This window comes from Argiope bruennichi, chromosome 1, assembly GCF_947563725.1.
Source record: "Argiope bruennichi chromosome 1, qqArgBrue1.1, whole genome shotgun sequence".
NCBI lineage: Eukaryota > Metazoa > Arthropoda > Arachnida > Araneae > Araneidae > Argiope > Argiope bruennichi.
Genome location: NC_079151.1, coordinates 19,443,944 through 19,459,541, shown reverse-complemented (window position 1 = coordinate 19,459,541; position 15,598 = coordinate 19,443,944). Strand labels below are relative to the sequence as shown.

At 28.7% G+C, this 15,598-nt stretch overlaps 1 protein-coding gene across 3 annotated transcripts in view; it reads left to right on the top strand.

The window, feature by feature from the left end:
- Positions 1 to 15,598, top strand: part of LOC129963150 (sodium/hydrogen exchanger 9B2-like) — a 99,222-nt gene that overhangs the window by 19,856 nt on the left and 63,768 nt on the right. The window contains exon 1 of one of the 3 annotated variants that reach the window (XM_056077306.1): positions 12,356 to 12,514. The exons of the other annotated variants lie outside the window; for them this stretch is intronic. The gene's annotated coding sequence lies outside the window, so the exon portion shown is untranslated. Of the gene's footprint in view, positions 1 to 12,355; positions 12,515 to 15,598 lie in introns of those variants that run through there. 3 annotated transcript variants of the gene reach the window in all.

The following is a 15,598-nucleotide window of genomic DNA, read 5'->3' as shown; positions in this document are numbered from 1 at the left end:
TTTAAAAATATTTATTTTCTTGTTTTGATAACATTTAAAATTTATCATATTAAATTTTAGTAAGAAATCTAAGCGTGTTTAGAAGAACATAATAGTACGAGTATTTTATTATGTTTACAAAGGCATATATCTCATATATGCTTTTGCAGTTACAATTCTATGCACTCTACAATTAATACACATTGATTAACTATAAAAACAAATCCTATGAATCCTGCAAGTACGAAGTAATGTAACAGAGGAGAAATATGAAATAGTATATTTACATTGACTTTGTATCTTGCTTTGGGTTGCAAATGTTAAAGGTATTTATCAGTGATTACTAACAGAATGCGAAGAAGTAGCTGAAAAGTAACTGAAGTGAAACATTTTTGAACGGCAGAGAAAGCATATCTATAGTTTGCATGGTTGAATCCAGCAATGCTTTAAAGGGCATTACCTTCTAAAAAGGGATTTCAGAATAAAATAAAAGTTTTATGTTCCGATCCACATTGGTTATTCTTTTATTTTAAAAAAGGACAAAAGTAATGTGACATTCCTTGACAAAGAAATGACATCAGTTTTCCATTTCTTTAACCTCGATATGTTTTTTAAACTATACTGCTGAGTAATGCTCAGTTTCTGGAATTTACTATCGATTCTTATGTTATCACCAATAAAAAATGCGAAATACCTATCGAGACCTTCCTAGGCTAAAAAAATATGGTATGCTTTTGTTTGTATTCATTCTGGTGCATGCTTCATCTCTCTTACAGGAAGAGGCATCTCAAGGCAAATGGTAGATCGCCCAATGACATTATATCTTCTACAGTTGTATATAATTAAGCAAATATTTAATGACTGCTGGCGACTTCATGCGTAGCAATAATGCAATCATCATTCATCGTCGTAATTTCGATACAGAAATTTTGTTTATTTAGTATTTTTGTTAAACTTTCAATCAATTTCTCTTAATTCTTCAGATGCATTTAATTTTAGAAAATGAAAATAAAATGTTTCAATTTCAAAGTAAAATCTACCAAAAGTTTTCGATTATTTTTAACAACAGTTTTGATTTTTGAGAATGATGGAAGTAAATAGTTAATAAATAAGCAACAAGTTATTGCGTAATTTAATGTACAAAGAACTAGGCATTGTTCAATTGCACAATAAAAATGTATTGATTTTCATTGATCCTTTATTCCAAAAGTGTTAGCATCACTTTTCATACAAGTAATCTTCAAAGTATGTCTTTATTTTAAAAGATGAAATTTGCTGAAGATTTTCAAATCTTGTTTTATCCATCGATTTCAAGGTATTACTGTTTAATTTGTTCGGTAAACAAAAACCAAGGTAAGAATATGTAACGTATTTTCGGGCGAAATATTAGAAGGTGAGTATGATACATTTTGTAAATTGTATTTATATTAAATTCTTGTTCAAATTCCACTGAAAAACAGATACTTTATGCTCTGATCCATAAAAGAAATTTCATTCATTGCAGTTTTCAGCATGAATAATTTAATATTTCAGAAATATTTCAATAGATTTCATTGAAATTTTATGCAAATGTCATTGAGTGAATATGATGTAGCAACGAAATTACAAGTGTTTGTTTGACTAATTCTAAATTCAAAATATATATAAACTATTGAAAAAAAATTGTTAATTTCTGTGCAAAGTTAAAACATACAAAAAATTTCATATAATATTATGAAACCTTTTAGTTTTAATGCACGTAAAGATATTTGTATCTGATGAAAACCATTCACATGTATCACAGTCACATGACGAACTGAATTGAGCATTGTAATTCTAACACTGAATTGCAATTTATGCCCTGGAAAGGGAATACCCCGAATACGTGGTTGAGATCTGCTGGATAAATAAACTTTCATGGCGTGGGCAGAGGGGGATGATAGGATTGAATTCTCAGTTTGTCATGTTGATGTCGCGATGACTAACATTCAGATGACCTTGGATGTCAAGACAGGGAGGAAATACATCGCTTATACTTACATTCTGTGTTAACTTCCCTTGAATAAGAAATCGGCGGAGAAGTAAGGATGTTCTCCTTTCTCTTGGGTTTATATTAATAGTGCCGAAATCTATTGGTTTCAGTTCTGGAGAGGGTTATATCTTTATAAGAGGGATCTGTGCCTTGATATTGATGGTCTTTAGGGGACTGATCAAAATTCCTCTGTTATTATTATGGAACTCTGTCATTTAATTCTGTTTAGACCCCTAGGCAGGATTATGGTAATCATTATACTAAATGGATTGCCTGTGGAGGTGCACATAGTCTTCATTCTCTCTAAAGATAATTTCTTATCTCAAATATGGTATGAGCAGCATATGGTATAAATAAACAGGTTGCAGCTTTACTGGAAGATGCGATAATGATGGCGATGTTTTGTTTTCCATATTTTTGATGGTAAGACGTATTTCCTACAGGGATGGATAGACACATAAACCGATGATGGGCATTTTGTAGCTAACTACAATTTACTGATATTGTCACAAAGGAAAATTTTTTGTTAAAACTGCGCTCTGAAATCGTGTATTTTTTCCCTTTTCCACGATGAAGAAAGAATTCCAAATGAAAATGCGTATGTATTCTATGAGAAAGAATAGATTCACTCTAGGAATGAAAGAACATCAAGTTTAAAGAGACATTTTCAAACGGTGAAATTTTCTATTTAAATCAATATTTTCTCAAAACGTTATAAAAACTTAAATTTCGATAATAATTTCGAGAACACTTTATTTCATACATTTTTATTCTTGTTTAAAATTTAATTATTATTATTATTATGATCTTTCAAATTGGTAAAATATTCGTTCATTACTACAATGTACGAATGTAAACACTCTCAGATACATTATTGAAAAGATTATTTTTAGCAACACCTTATGCTGTATTTTACAAAATAAGTACTGAATTTCTTCTTCGTTTTATATCCGTCTAAAGCAAATATACCTGCACAGGTTTGAAACTGAAGAAAATGCTGTTATATAAATCTAATCGACCTTCTATTACATTGGTCTCAGTCATGAGAATCTTAATACATTTTCAGAAAACAAAACATTCTCTTAAAAATGCAGTAATTGAAAAACTCCATCCTGAGTAAACAGATAAAAATATTTTCTAAAGTTTTACGAGAAGTTTTCCAATTTATAGAAAATAATTTACAGGTAATCTGTTTCGTAAGTTGAGCAATATCAACATTGCAGGTGATATGTAATATTTGTTTCACCCGATTTCTAAACGTATGCACGTGGCTGAATTTTGTATCTAAAGTTATATAGGATGAAATAATAAATGACTTCATACTTTTATGAATTATTCCTTTTCTTGAGGGACATGATCTTTATGAGTTTCGAAGGTAGTACGATAGAAAGTTTTTAAAAAAATTTCAAAACTCTGAGAACTAAAAAAAATATTTAAACTGTGGAAAGAGTATATAAATTATCTAAATGAATTAGAATTTTATTTACATTTATAATCATTTACATCATTATTTAGATTAGTTTTAAATGAATGTTTAAAAATTAATTTTATAATATTCATTGTGGCTTAATTCCGTTAAAACATTCATTTCAGCCTCCTACAGTTTTGCGATTTTTACTTCAACTTACGGAATTTTTTAAAGAATTATTATTTTATACATTAGGAATAAACAATTATAAAATCATGCTTAATTTTATTATTATCACCATATTTTAGTTTTTGTCATATTTAATAATCTATTACCATAACTAATATGAAATCTTATTATCACTTTTTCTCTAACTCACTAGCAGATGGCACCACTCATCTGATTTCAAAATTAAATTAAAACATCGATTAATTCATAATTAAATTTTTATCCTGGAAAACATGAATTTATCAACTTTCATAACTTTGAATATCATATATCCTCACTTCATGAATAACATATCAGAAAGAATAGAGAATCTATTACAAAATTCCATTTTCGAAAATGTGAGTAAAATGAAAACCCATCATTGAAGTCAGCCTTATAAATCTGATGGAAAAAGTATTTAATTATTAAAAATTAAATAAAAATTCATTTTTGTTTCTTGATAGCAAATAATCGAAATGGCTTGCTCGTATAAACAGGGGGAATATCACCTCATACAAAAAGGAGTGTACTTGTTATAAACTTAGGTTACAACCTTCCTTTATAATACAAAAAAAAAAAAATCCTGTAAGATGGGGGGAAAAAAGATTATTTGCTAAAATTTATGTAATCTTATTGTTCTCAAACGAGGCAGAAAATTTTGCAGGTACATATCTCAAATATCAGTGAAGACATAGTATTATCCTTTACTTTCAAATCATATCTTTAAAGATGATTAGAAATCAATTTCATCGGCAAATTATCTTTTTAACATAAAGATATTGAATATTATTTTTAAGAAGTTTTCCGATATTCTGAGTTATGCACAATATCATAAAGACGTTTTGTGTTTGGTCAAGAACACTATCAATCAAGAAGCATTGCGTGGACACTGCTTTATTACGGAACTGTAGTCTGTGTATTTTCTGTAGGAGGTTCAAGGTCATATTCCTACCTCGTTATTGGTTGTCTGGTACCAGTAACACGGTAGAAAATGTGACCTTGAACCTCCTACAGAAAATACACAGACTATAGATGTGATAAATAAGATGCACCAATAACAAACTAGTGGTAGTGGCTTTCCCAAAACTTATTCGAGTACTCTCTATTCGAGGTAAATTTATATTTTTATCTTATTTTTATGCAACTGATTAAAACCAAAATAGGACACAGAACAACAAATGCAGTCACAAAATCACATATCAAATTTTATATATTTAAATCATTTGTTTTTGAACTACTGCATTTGCCTTATGCTGAAAGTACAGATAGACAGATGTTTAGCCCGTTGCTGGATTTCACTTTACAATATAGATGTTAAATATGTACACCGTATTTTATCCATTCAGCACTCTTCGCTTTGTCATTGTAGGGTTAATTTCTATTCGAAAAGGTGACAGATAGATTTCCTCTGAATAGATTTTGCACAAAATTTGATAGAAATCAACTATATGATGTAAAGACTATATACCAAATTTCATCCTTCCAACTGTATAGGTTTTTGAGTTATCTTTGTCACAGATAGAAGGACAGACAAACGTTTTCCAAAAGTGTTTTTTTTTTCGAACCTAAGGATATCTAAAGAAAAATCTACTGCATTGCCATCTCACATCGCAAATCCGGAAGACATGCCCGTTGACCGTATATCATCTAATGACAATGAGAGAGAAATTATATCACCTAAAACTGAAGATATTATTTACTATGATCCACACAGAACCATGAAGGAAATGCCTTCTGTGGTCGACCAGCTGTCACAACTTTATACTAATTCTGCGAATCTGGATAGGGCAACTCATAAGCAAGACAAAAGTTCTTTTCGATGGGTGGATTTTATTCAAAAAGTAAAAGGAATACTAGTTTATTTTATAATAGTACATTAAGTACTTTTGTTGGTTGCAAATACGTTAAACAATATGCTGTTAAGCGTCTAAATTGAATTGACCCTCTTTCAAATCATTCGGAAGACATTTTTTTCTTGTTTTGGTACATTGTTTATTTTTGAACTGATGAATTTTATCAATTTTGGGAACTTGAATTTTACTTTGGTATTATATTTTTTAACTTTGCCAAAATTGCCCTTAACTTCAATTTTAACCAAACTTTATTTATAACAATGAAAGCATTTTATTAGAGAATTTAGGCTTTTAAATATACTTTTATGTCTTCCATACGTTTGGCATAGTATAGTCATATCTGGCTGTTGCGAAATAAAAATCGACAAACCAACCAACCAAGGATGTCTAAAACATGGAAATTCATCAAATCTCTAAATCTTTTTAAATATTATAGTACTTTGTTTATGCTTCATATACGAGAAAGTAAAAACTTCTACCAGAAAATGCACGCATTAAAGAAATACTGAATTAAATGCATTGGAAAGCACAGTTTTATTAAGACAGAGTGTAGTACAAGCTTATAAGCCAAAGTTAAAAGCTACGATACACGAGCAATTGCTTTCGCATTGTGGCCATCTTACTCGGCTGCGAACCACAAGGTCTCAGGTTCTATCATCTCTCATCACAATTCGCCACAAGGGCTTCTTTATTCAAATATTTCCTAGTTTATTTGTGGTGTAAAACTAAATAACGGATACTTTTATTATAATCTTGGTGATTATACCCGTTTGAAACAATTTCAATTGCAGCTCGGTTCTTGGAAAATAAATTTCTAAATAATTCTCAAATTAAACTCAACATTGTTTTATTTCTTGCCTTTTCATCAATCTTGAAAACTCAATAACATGTAAAAAATAATTGATGAGAGCTCGTGGGCAAAGATAAGGTTCCATGCACTGGAAAAATTCGGATTTTTATTGTTCCACTCATAAAACTGTTTGAATCAACTTTTTTTTTATCCTTTTTCGAAATAAAGTTTATGATTATTGCTACAGATATAAGAAAAAGAATCACGTGAATGATTCATACAACGACACCAGGCAAGAATTTGATGGAGTAACGACCCACAAACATTTCTGATAGCCTATGTTGATAATGATATATTAGATAACAAAATCAATTGTTTCCGTTTTTATGACCTTTAATCCTTCCTCTATTTCACTAACTGAACTAAATCAATGAAATGGTTTCAAATAATTTGTGAGATGTAAACGAATTATCTGTTGTGACTTGGGAGCAATGGATAGATTTGAAACTTCGGTAAATGTTTTGATCATTTAATAAAACTTTTTCTTAAATTCAAGGGGTATCAAAGTCCCAAATTCGAGTATAGATTTTACCCTTAATTCATTGTCTATAAATACGACAATAGGTGAAACATCAACATATTAGTACCATGTGGAATACTAGTCGAGTGATGTCTAAGGTATCTTCTTCCCGTGCTGGATTTTAATTTTCTGCAAGAAATAAGAATAAAATCAGAAAAAAATTCTTAACAATGTTCTGCTTATAAGATCTGCTTATAAGACTGGATCAAAATATCATAAATTGGTAAAAAAGCCATATAGAAAATAATTTTTTAAAATTTTATAGATAGATGGCAACTTAATAATGACCATAAACTGGATGATTTTAGGACAATTAAGTTGATATATGGCGATAGTTTTTAAAACTTGGAAAGGAAGTCAATAAATTTTTGGTTTGTCTTGGAATCTCATCACGATATCATTGAAATTCTATGATTTGATGATTTAAACAAAAAAATTATTTGCATAATGAAAGTTTTTAATTATAAATCACCTTATGCACTATTCCAGTCAATGATATAAAAGTAATTAGAGAGCAGTATTTTTAATAAGCCTTATCTGAATATAGTATTCAATGGTATTTATGATGTATTTTTCCTGAATGAGAAAAATGATAAAAATTAAATACAAAATTCATTTAATTATAGCCTTGTTTAGTTTTAAAATGCAATGTTATTTTACCTAATCAAAGTGAATGAATTTCAATTATCGCTATATATCACTATATATTAAATTACCGCTGTTTTTTATTAACACCAACTTAAATGAAACATTATATTTGGAGAGAAATTATTTTTCCTTCTTTATCAAATGTAAATTTAGAAAAGTTACTATGATTCATTAACAAAAGCGAATTATTTTCTCAATTTATATAGTCTATTTATTTCGAAATTATCTTATCACTTTACAATTGTTTCCAATTGAAATTAAGGACGAATATTGAATTAGTTATTCATATCAGTTTTTGAATTGTGTCACAATGTTATCAATAAATAACATCTGAAATGCCTTTACAATTAAAATTTCTTACTTTCATTGTTTCATATATTAAAGTTCAGCTGATCTCTATCGTATCAGTGACGCTAGATATTATTTAAAAATAATGTTCAGTGAAGTTTCTACGTGAATTCGATAGTGTAAATTGCATCTAAATTTAACATGATGGTACTATAATTTTTTTTAATAAATTGGATAATCTTACGGTATATATATATGCAATTAATATTAAAAGAAATAATTTGTTTTTGTTTTCAAATTGCCATAAAATTAAATATCTATGAATATCAGAGCCCGAATATCAATATATAACACTTACGCTGCATTTTAAATACTCGAATTTAAGATATATTTCATATGTTTTGGCTGAAACTTCGAGAATTTGTAATGATTTGATATAACATTGAGTAAATTCTAATTCAGTCTGAATTAAAATTTAATTGAGTGTCATCTACAATTTGAAAAATATGCTGACCATAAATCATGAAAAATTACTCCGCCTCGCCCGATGGTGTTCAAATAACTCTAAATTAATGACCGAAACACCGTAATAACATTGGTGGGAACTATGGTTGAGTCCAAAGGATCATCACCGCCCACGCTACAATCCCTCCTTTAGGAGGCATCATCGGTAAGGAATAGTAAAAACCACACCATTTCTATACCTATCAATACGGCGAGAACAAACCACCATTCCGGAAGCTTCTTATCCCGATTTTTCAAGCGCCCCCAGGGTAACTAAACAATACGCTATGCATATCTAACAGTTCAGCTAGTCTAACTTCTTAATAATTATCGTTTGTATCAAAGTAGAAAATATCACATTTTGTCATTTTCAACAAAAATGAAAGAATTTGCAATATATCTTAAGCAAAATAATGACCATCAGCAAATTTCGTTTTCAACTACGAAGTTCACGAAAGTTCAAAAAAGAATACAATGGATGCTGATAACTGCATTAATCGGCGATTTCGATTGATAAGAAAATAAGGAAAAAAACTGAACGTGGTAACTATATATTTACAAAACAATGGATAAGAATAGTAATTGTGCAATATAGCAGAACAAAAACTATAAGTGACCTTGGTATATGCTACAATGATACGCCATGAGATTCATAAAAAAAAAAAAAAAGATGCTACTTAGGATTTCTGTCAATCTGGAAGATCATGATGCATAACCATACAAGTGAGCGTCATGACTCTTCGTAGGATACTAATCATTGACTGAAACAGTTGAAGATCATTATATTGCAAAACACGCCTCACACAATTAAAGGCTGCGAAACTTCGTACATTGGATTATTTATACACCGTCCATGGGAAAACATTTGAACCTCTTTTTTCTTGAAGGACTTATTGAAAAAGTTCATTGAATGCATCGCCCAGTTGAAAAAAATGCATATCAGCATCTATCACTCATCTTTTATAGATTGGGCACATGAATGCACTGTAGAGATAAATTATTGATATAAACAACATTTATGAAACCAGAGTGGACAAATCTAAGTTTGAAGAGCTAACTGCGGAATATTTTTACTAAAGTGCTTTTCTTCCACTTCGTATATACGTCGGAACTTTGTATAAAGCCATTGTCAGCATATTGTATTAATCTCTTTCACCATGTAAGTGTATAGAGCGAACATTATCACAAACTACATCGGCAACTCTGGAGACTTTGAAATACTTGCACCATAAATGCCGCTGGTTAATCTATATGATTACTTCAAAGATAAAATGATATAACTACGCCAAGTTCGTATTGTCTGAACTATCCTTAAGCGACAGTGAATCTGTATGTCAACTATCGTGCTTACTTTACGAGGAAGAAGACTCATTTTCCAGATTGTATTTTTATAGCTGAAGTATCTTTCAAGAAATATTCCCTGGCAATTACCTGAAGCCTATCCCATTCAATGGCGATCAGAACCCTTTTAACTTCTGCTCAATCAATTTAACCTCTGAACTTATTCAAGGATGATATGCTTCTCTCTTTTTTAATTCAATAATGCTAAGAAGAATTTGATATCTATATTTATTCTAACACTAATCGCCTCAGGTGACCAGCTGATTCAATCGGAACATTCATTACATTTTTTTCTGATAAATCAGTTAGATACAACTTCATATTCATGATTTCGCCAAATTGTTCCACACTAAAATCATCTTATTTTAATTCCCTTGTTTAAGTTCTGTTTATTGTATACATGAATTTTTCTAAAAGGGACAGTCCCATCTCGTTTTCCTATCTTCTAAATTTTGCTGCAATTTCATTTTTTTATCTGTTTTGTAAACTACACAGATAAATAACAGAAACCTTCCTCCTTAGCTTTCAACAATGGGTGAAACTTACGCGATTAAATATTTAATGAAACTGAAAACGGTTTGAATTAAATTTTTTTTGGGAATCTTATTATTTGCAACTAGGCAAAAAGTCTCTTTAAAAAAAATTGCCAAAATTCAGCAAAACTATTTACGATTATTATATTGGTATAATTAATAAAATATTTTTTTATATTTCAAAATGGCGTAAAATTATTTTTTTTGGAATGATATTTTTGGAAGTTTTCGCGGAAAAGCCACAAAATTTATCATTATTTTTAATTAATGAAAATTCTAATTTAAATTTGAAAAATCTGCTCTGAGCGGCACATTTCCCCCCACCGAAGTATGTATTCTCCAGATTTGCTAGCTGTAGGTCAAATGGTTTGGCCTATAAAACGGCAACATATATACACATTCATCTTCATTATTAGCAAAAATATCATCAGGAACATTCGCATACTGGCACAGTTAATCAGAACAATGATTTACGACCACCGTTATACTTTTTCAGCATAATCAGAACTGCATAATTAAAAAGGAATTGGTATTGGTTATTTTTATTTACCCTATTTGGTAAATAAAAATGGAGAAAAAATTCCCCCTAATGTTTTAAGACATTTTAGGGAGGTTAACACATGTGAAAGTTGAGATCTTATAAGAATATACATTAAATAAAGTTTTTTTTTTTTTTTTTTTTTAAGAAAAATGTGCTTTAATATATTTTAATTAAGGCGTAGAGGATTTGCCATTACAGTTAGAATCATCATCAAACATTACTATTTAAATGATGCTTCGCTTATTATATGATGAAAATATTTCTCCTACAGTTTTAAGAATAATAGTTTAATAAATATTTGTTAATTTCAAATTTAATTTTCAATTGCTTTGAAATGCTAAGGAATAAAAATATTTCAGTCCTAATCTATATTAGTATTTTTACTGTGCGAGAATATATATACAGACAATTGATGGGAAGAATATATAAGTTTTTATTTTATCATCAATCTTTTTTTTTCATTCTACGAGATAACGTGTAAAAACAATTAATTTAAAGAATATATAAGTAATTATTTTATCATCAATCAATTTTTTTTCCTTGTACGTGTACAGACAGTTAATTAGAAGAATATATAAGTAATTATTTTATCATCAAACATTTTTTTTCCTTGTACGTGTACAGACAGTTAATTGGAAGAATATATAAGTAATTATTTTATCATCAATCAATTTTATTTTCCTTGTACATGTACAGACAGTTAATTAGAAGAATATATAAGTAATTATTTTATCATCAATCAATTTTTTTCACTATACAGAGTATACATAAATAATTATATACAGAGAGTATGTGTACAAACAATTAAAAGTATATATAAATAATTATATTATCATCAATCAATTTTTAACACAAACCTTCTTTTTTTACCCTTTGAAATTATCAGTCACCAAAATCATTCGAAATCATTCATCTTCTACTTTTCATTTCTCCGAAGATTAACAATTAATCATTCTTACTTAATTAAAAACAAATCTTAAATTTTAGCATTTGTATCATTGATAAAATAATTTTTGCCTGATATCACATACAAAACCTAATTAGCTAAAAATGTTCTCATTTCTTTTAATATTCCTTATTTTGTACTATTGTTTAGTGTAATTTGGGGGAAATTTGTATATTTGAAAATTCTATTGTGTGAATTGCTAGCTATTCAATATCTTATGATATGTAAAGTTCTTTAATATTAATCTTCTTAAAATTTTTGTTTAAAATTGATTGAAAATATTAAATAAATGGAAAAACTAGATGAAAAAAATTAAAGCTGTAATCGCTTATAGTTCTGCTATAATAAGATATATCAAAATTGTTTTCAGTTTCCATTTGCCACAAAGTGAGTTTTTTCCCCCTCTTCATCCAAAATTTCATGACAGCCACTGAAACAAAAATCATATACTTTTTTTGTTTTTTTATTGCAAGTACTGCAAGTAGAATACTTTTTTCTTACAAAACAATAAAAATTCTACGTGATTGATGTTCTGAGTGTATTTTTCTCTCGAAACTGCTGCATTATAGGCTGCTCAATAAAGTTTATTCTAAAATCAGTCATACAAAGTTTTATAACCTTTAACTTTTTATTACAGATTTTTCTACAGAAAGTAATTTATTTGCTTGCATAGTTCTAAAACATCATGTACTCGTGAAACGTTTTAAATCAGTCTGGAACAAACTTCGATTGCGGTAACTTGTCTCTTTCCTGTTGCACTACTTGTCGAATATCTTTTAACAAGCTGACTGCAATATTACAAGTGATTTTTTTTTCTTGCTTATTAAGGAAGAATTTTGCATAAATGAGAGAAGGAGTGATATCCTGACACATAAATTTTAATTAGTAAGTATCATTATTTTCTGTCCATAAATCAGTTTTTAAAAATAACACTTATTTTTTGCTATGAAGCCGTCATGGATAAGAATAGAGAAAGTCATTCGAATTTGCTCAATGACGTTCGATAATTCAATTATTTAATAATTTATACAGTTTTACAATAATGCTGGTGCACTCAGTCTTTTAGAATTTGGTATCTATTTGTCCTTATTGGTCCAAAGATTTCTATTGCATCTATTTTAATACGTGAGGCAATAACTTTGCCTTAACAGATTATATTACTGCAACAAAATTTCAATTCATGTGGTATCTCATCCATTACATATATAAATACGTATGACATTTAAGCATGCATCTCTATTATTTTATATGGACATGTATATTATCTGTACATTAATTTCATATGCTCTATTTAGATTTTACGCAACTTCTTGAAATATAAAATGGTGTTTTTCGCTTTTTTTTTTGTAATATTGTGAAAGAGAAAGAATAGTATTGAGCAAAAATATTTTAGTCAACCATCGTAAATTATTTTAAGATGGACTGTGAAAACTGACGTAATTTTTTTAAATCTACATGAGACTATATAAGCAGACTCATCTCTAGAAATGTTAATCAACATGCTATTTTAATTATTTACTGACCACACATAAAAAAAACAAATCTTATAACTTATATGAGAAGCAATTATACGTAGCACTATTATCAATATAAATTTTTTGTAAAAAACAGATTTTGAAATTTGAAGTTACAAATGACTTAGCGTTTTTTTCTTGAAATGATTCCAAAGGGCTTATATAATAATCTTTTAATATTATATTTTTTACCTTTTCATACTTTTTTTTTATTTTCCACCAATTGTGTAAGAATGCCCTCCACAACCGAAGATTGATTGATTTGTAGATTCACCATTTGATCATCCGTTTTGAAATTACTCTAAAATCATACTTTGCGCATACACATACGCATTGCAAAGAAATCGGGTCTTCGTGATCATGAAATATGATAATATAATCAGATCGATCGCAAATTTTCTCTTTAAATGAGAAAAAATGCTCTTAACTTCAAAAGTAAAAGGAATACTAGTATTCAAATTTCTAGTATATGAGGTACGCAAAAAGAAAATATTATAATCACTTCTAAAACTTCGTCATCTAAATCTTGATGAACCATCCTGTTTTTAAACATCCAAGAGTCCAAAGAAAATTGTTTTTGGTATAATCTGAACACAATAACTCGAAAGTGTGAAGATCTAAACAAGAGGATGGCATGGCAAAAAAATGGAGATTTTTATGGCATTTTGAAGAGAGTCTTTATTTCGGAAGGCTGTTTGATTGTCCATTCATATGCATTTGAATATGATAGCTACAGCTAGATGGGAAAAATGTAGTACACGGTTTTAACAACAAAAATGTAGATTTGATTCAAACATTGGACCAAATTTTTTCAATGGTAAAGGATTTTTCGTTTTATTTTCATTTGTATGTGAACATAAAGAAATTGATGCGTAGTATGTGTATGTAATGGCAATCTTCTAGCTAAACGTGCAAACATGTATCATGGCTCCAATAGACCGAAATGAAGACATAAAAATAACTATTGTACTACGAAGTACCAAAAGCGCTTATTGCATCTTGATGTGTTATTGTCTGTATCGTCACCGTTACAGACAATATCGTCAATATCGTCATCGTTACAATGTGTCTGTCGTTTAGTCATTAGTGGAATTTGGGATACGTCGAGAGGATGTAGACTCTTATGAAAAGAAATGAATAGAACTTGCCGTATTGTGTTAGTATACCAGAAACTTGAGGGAAGAACAGTCTTATTAATTCAGCTATGCATCTTAAATTATTTGCATTCACTTCTGGAAACAAATATACAAAACAAATAAAAGTATTACGAAGTACCAAAAGCCCTGTATTGTAATTATAATGCTTTACTTGGTTGTATCTTTATCCGGGCATTTAGTCATTAGAGGACTTTGAGATACATCGTAAAAATACAGACTTTTATTAAAGGAAATGAATAGAGCCTGGCATATTGCGTTGGTATACCAGAAACTTGAGTAAAGAATACTCTTATTGATTCATGTGTGCATCTTTAAGTTCTTTGCATTCTCTTCTGGAAACAAATATATTCTCACTACAAATAAAAGGCATAATTTTGAGACTTCGATATCTTCTAAACCAATACTTATTATAGTATTCGAATATAATTTTCATTAGAATTATTTTTTAGGTATGTTCGATTTCAACCGCACATTCGAATGCTATAATCAAAGCAAGAATTTAAGACTTTTTTGTGGGCTTAATTTTAGATTTCCGAATAATATGCATATCTTATCTTATCACTCTTTTATCATCTACTTTATGCATTTCCAATCAAAAAATAAGATATTGATTAATTATTCTAAAAAAACTACTACATCTGAATTCTGATAAAAGTTATGTTATTATTTTTTTTTTGGCTTCTTTTTTAAATAAATGGAGCATTTATATTTTTTGTTTATTACAGATAAAATTATGAAATTAAGCAATATGTTTTTGTATTATCCTGTTTTCTTTAGTTTTAAAGATGAATTCGTAAAAATCATTATATTCTACTAATTGTGAAATTTTGAATTTCTTATAAATAATGATCATATATAATGACGGTAAATTTTCTACTCGTACAATTACACTAATGATTTGAAACTTATAAACTGTTTTCTTGTAACATTTTAAATTAAGATCTAAATTGCTGCTAAATGATGAAATTCATTTATCACTATATTCAAAACTGAGGCGTATAAGAATGTTGTGCAAACAGAATTTGAAAATTTTATGACATTTAACAGATATCAAATGAATATTAATTGGTCATTATAATAAATAAGTATTATCCTTTTATATTGTTTCTAATTCACAACTATGCCTACTGTTGGAAAAGTAGTTGACGATATTGAATGTCAGTTTTTGAATTTAATAGAAAGAGCTTCTGCTATTTATTTATCAACATATAAAAAATTGCCAGTAATAACTTACAACGTAGTTACACGAAGAAAACAATAATATTTGTAATATTATTTTATTTTTTACAGCGCAGAAA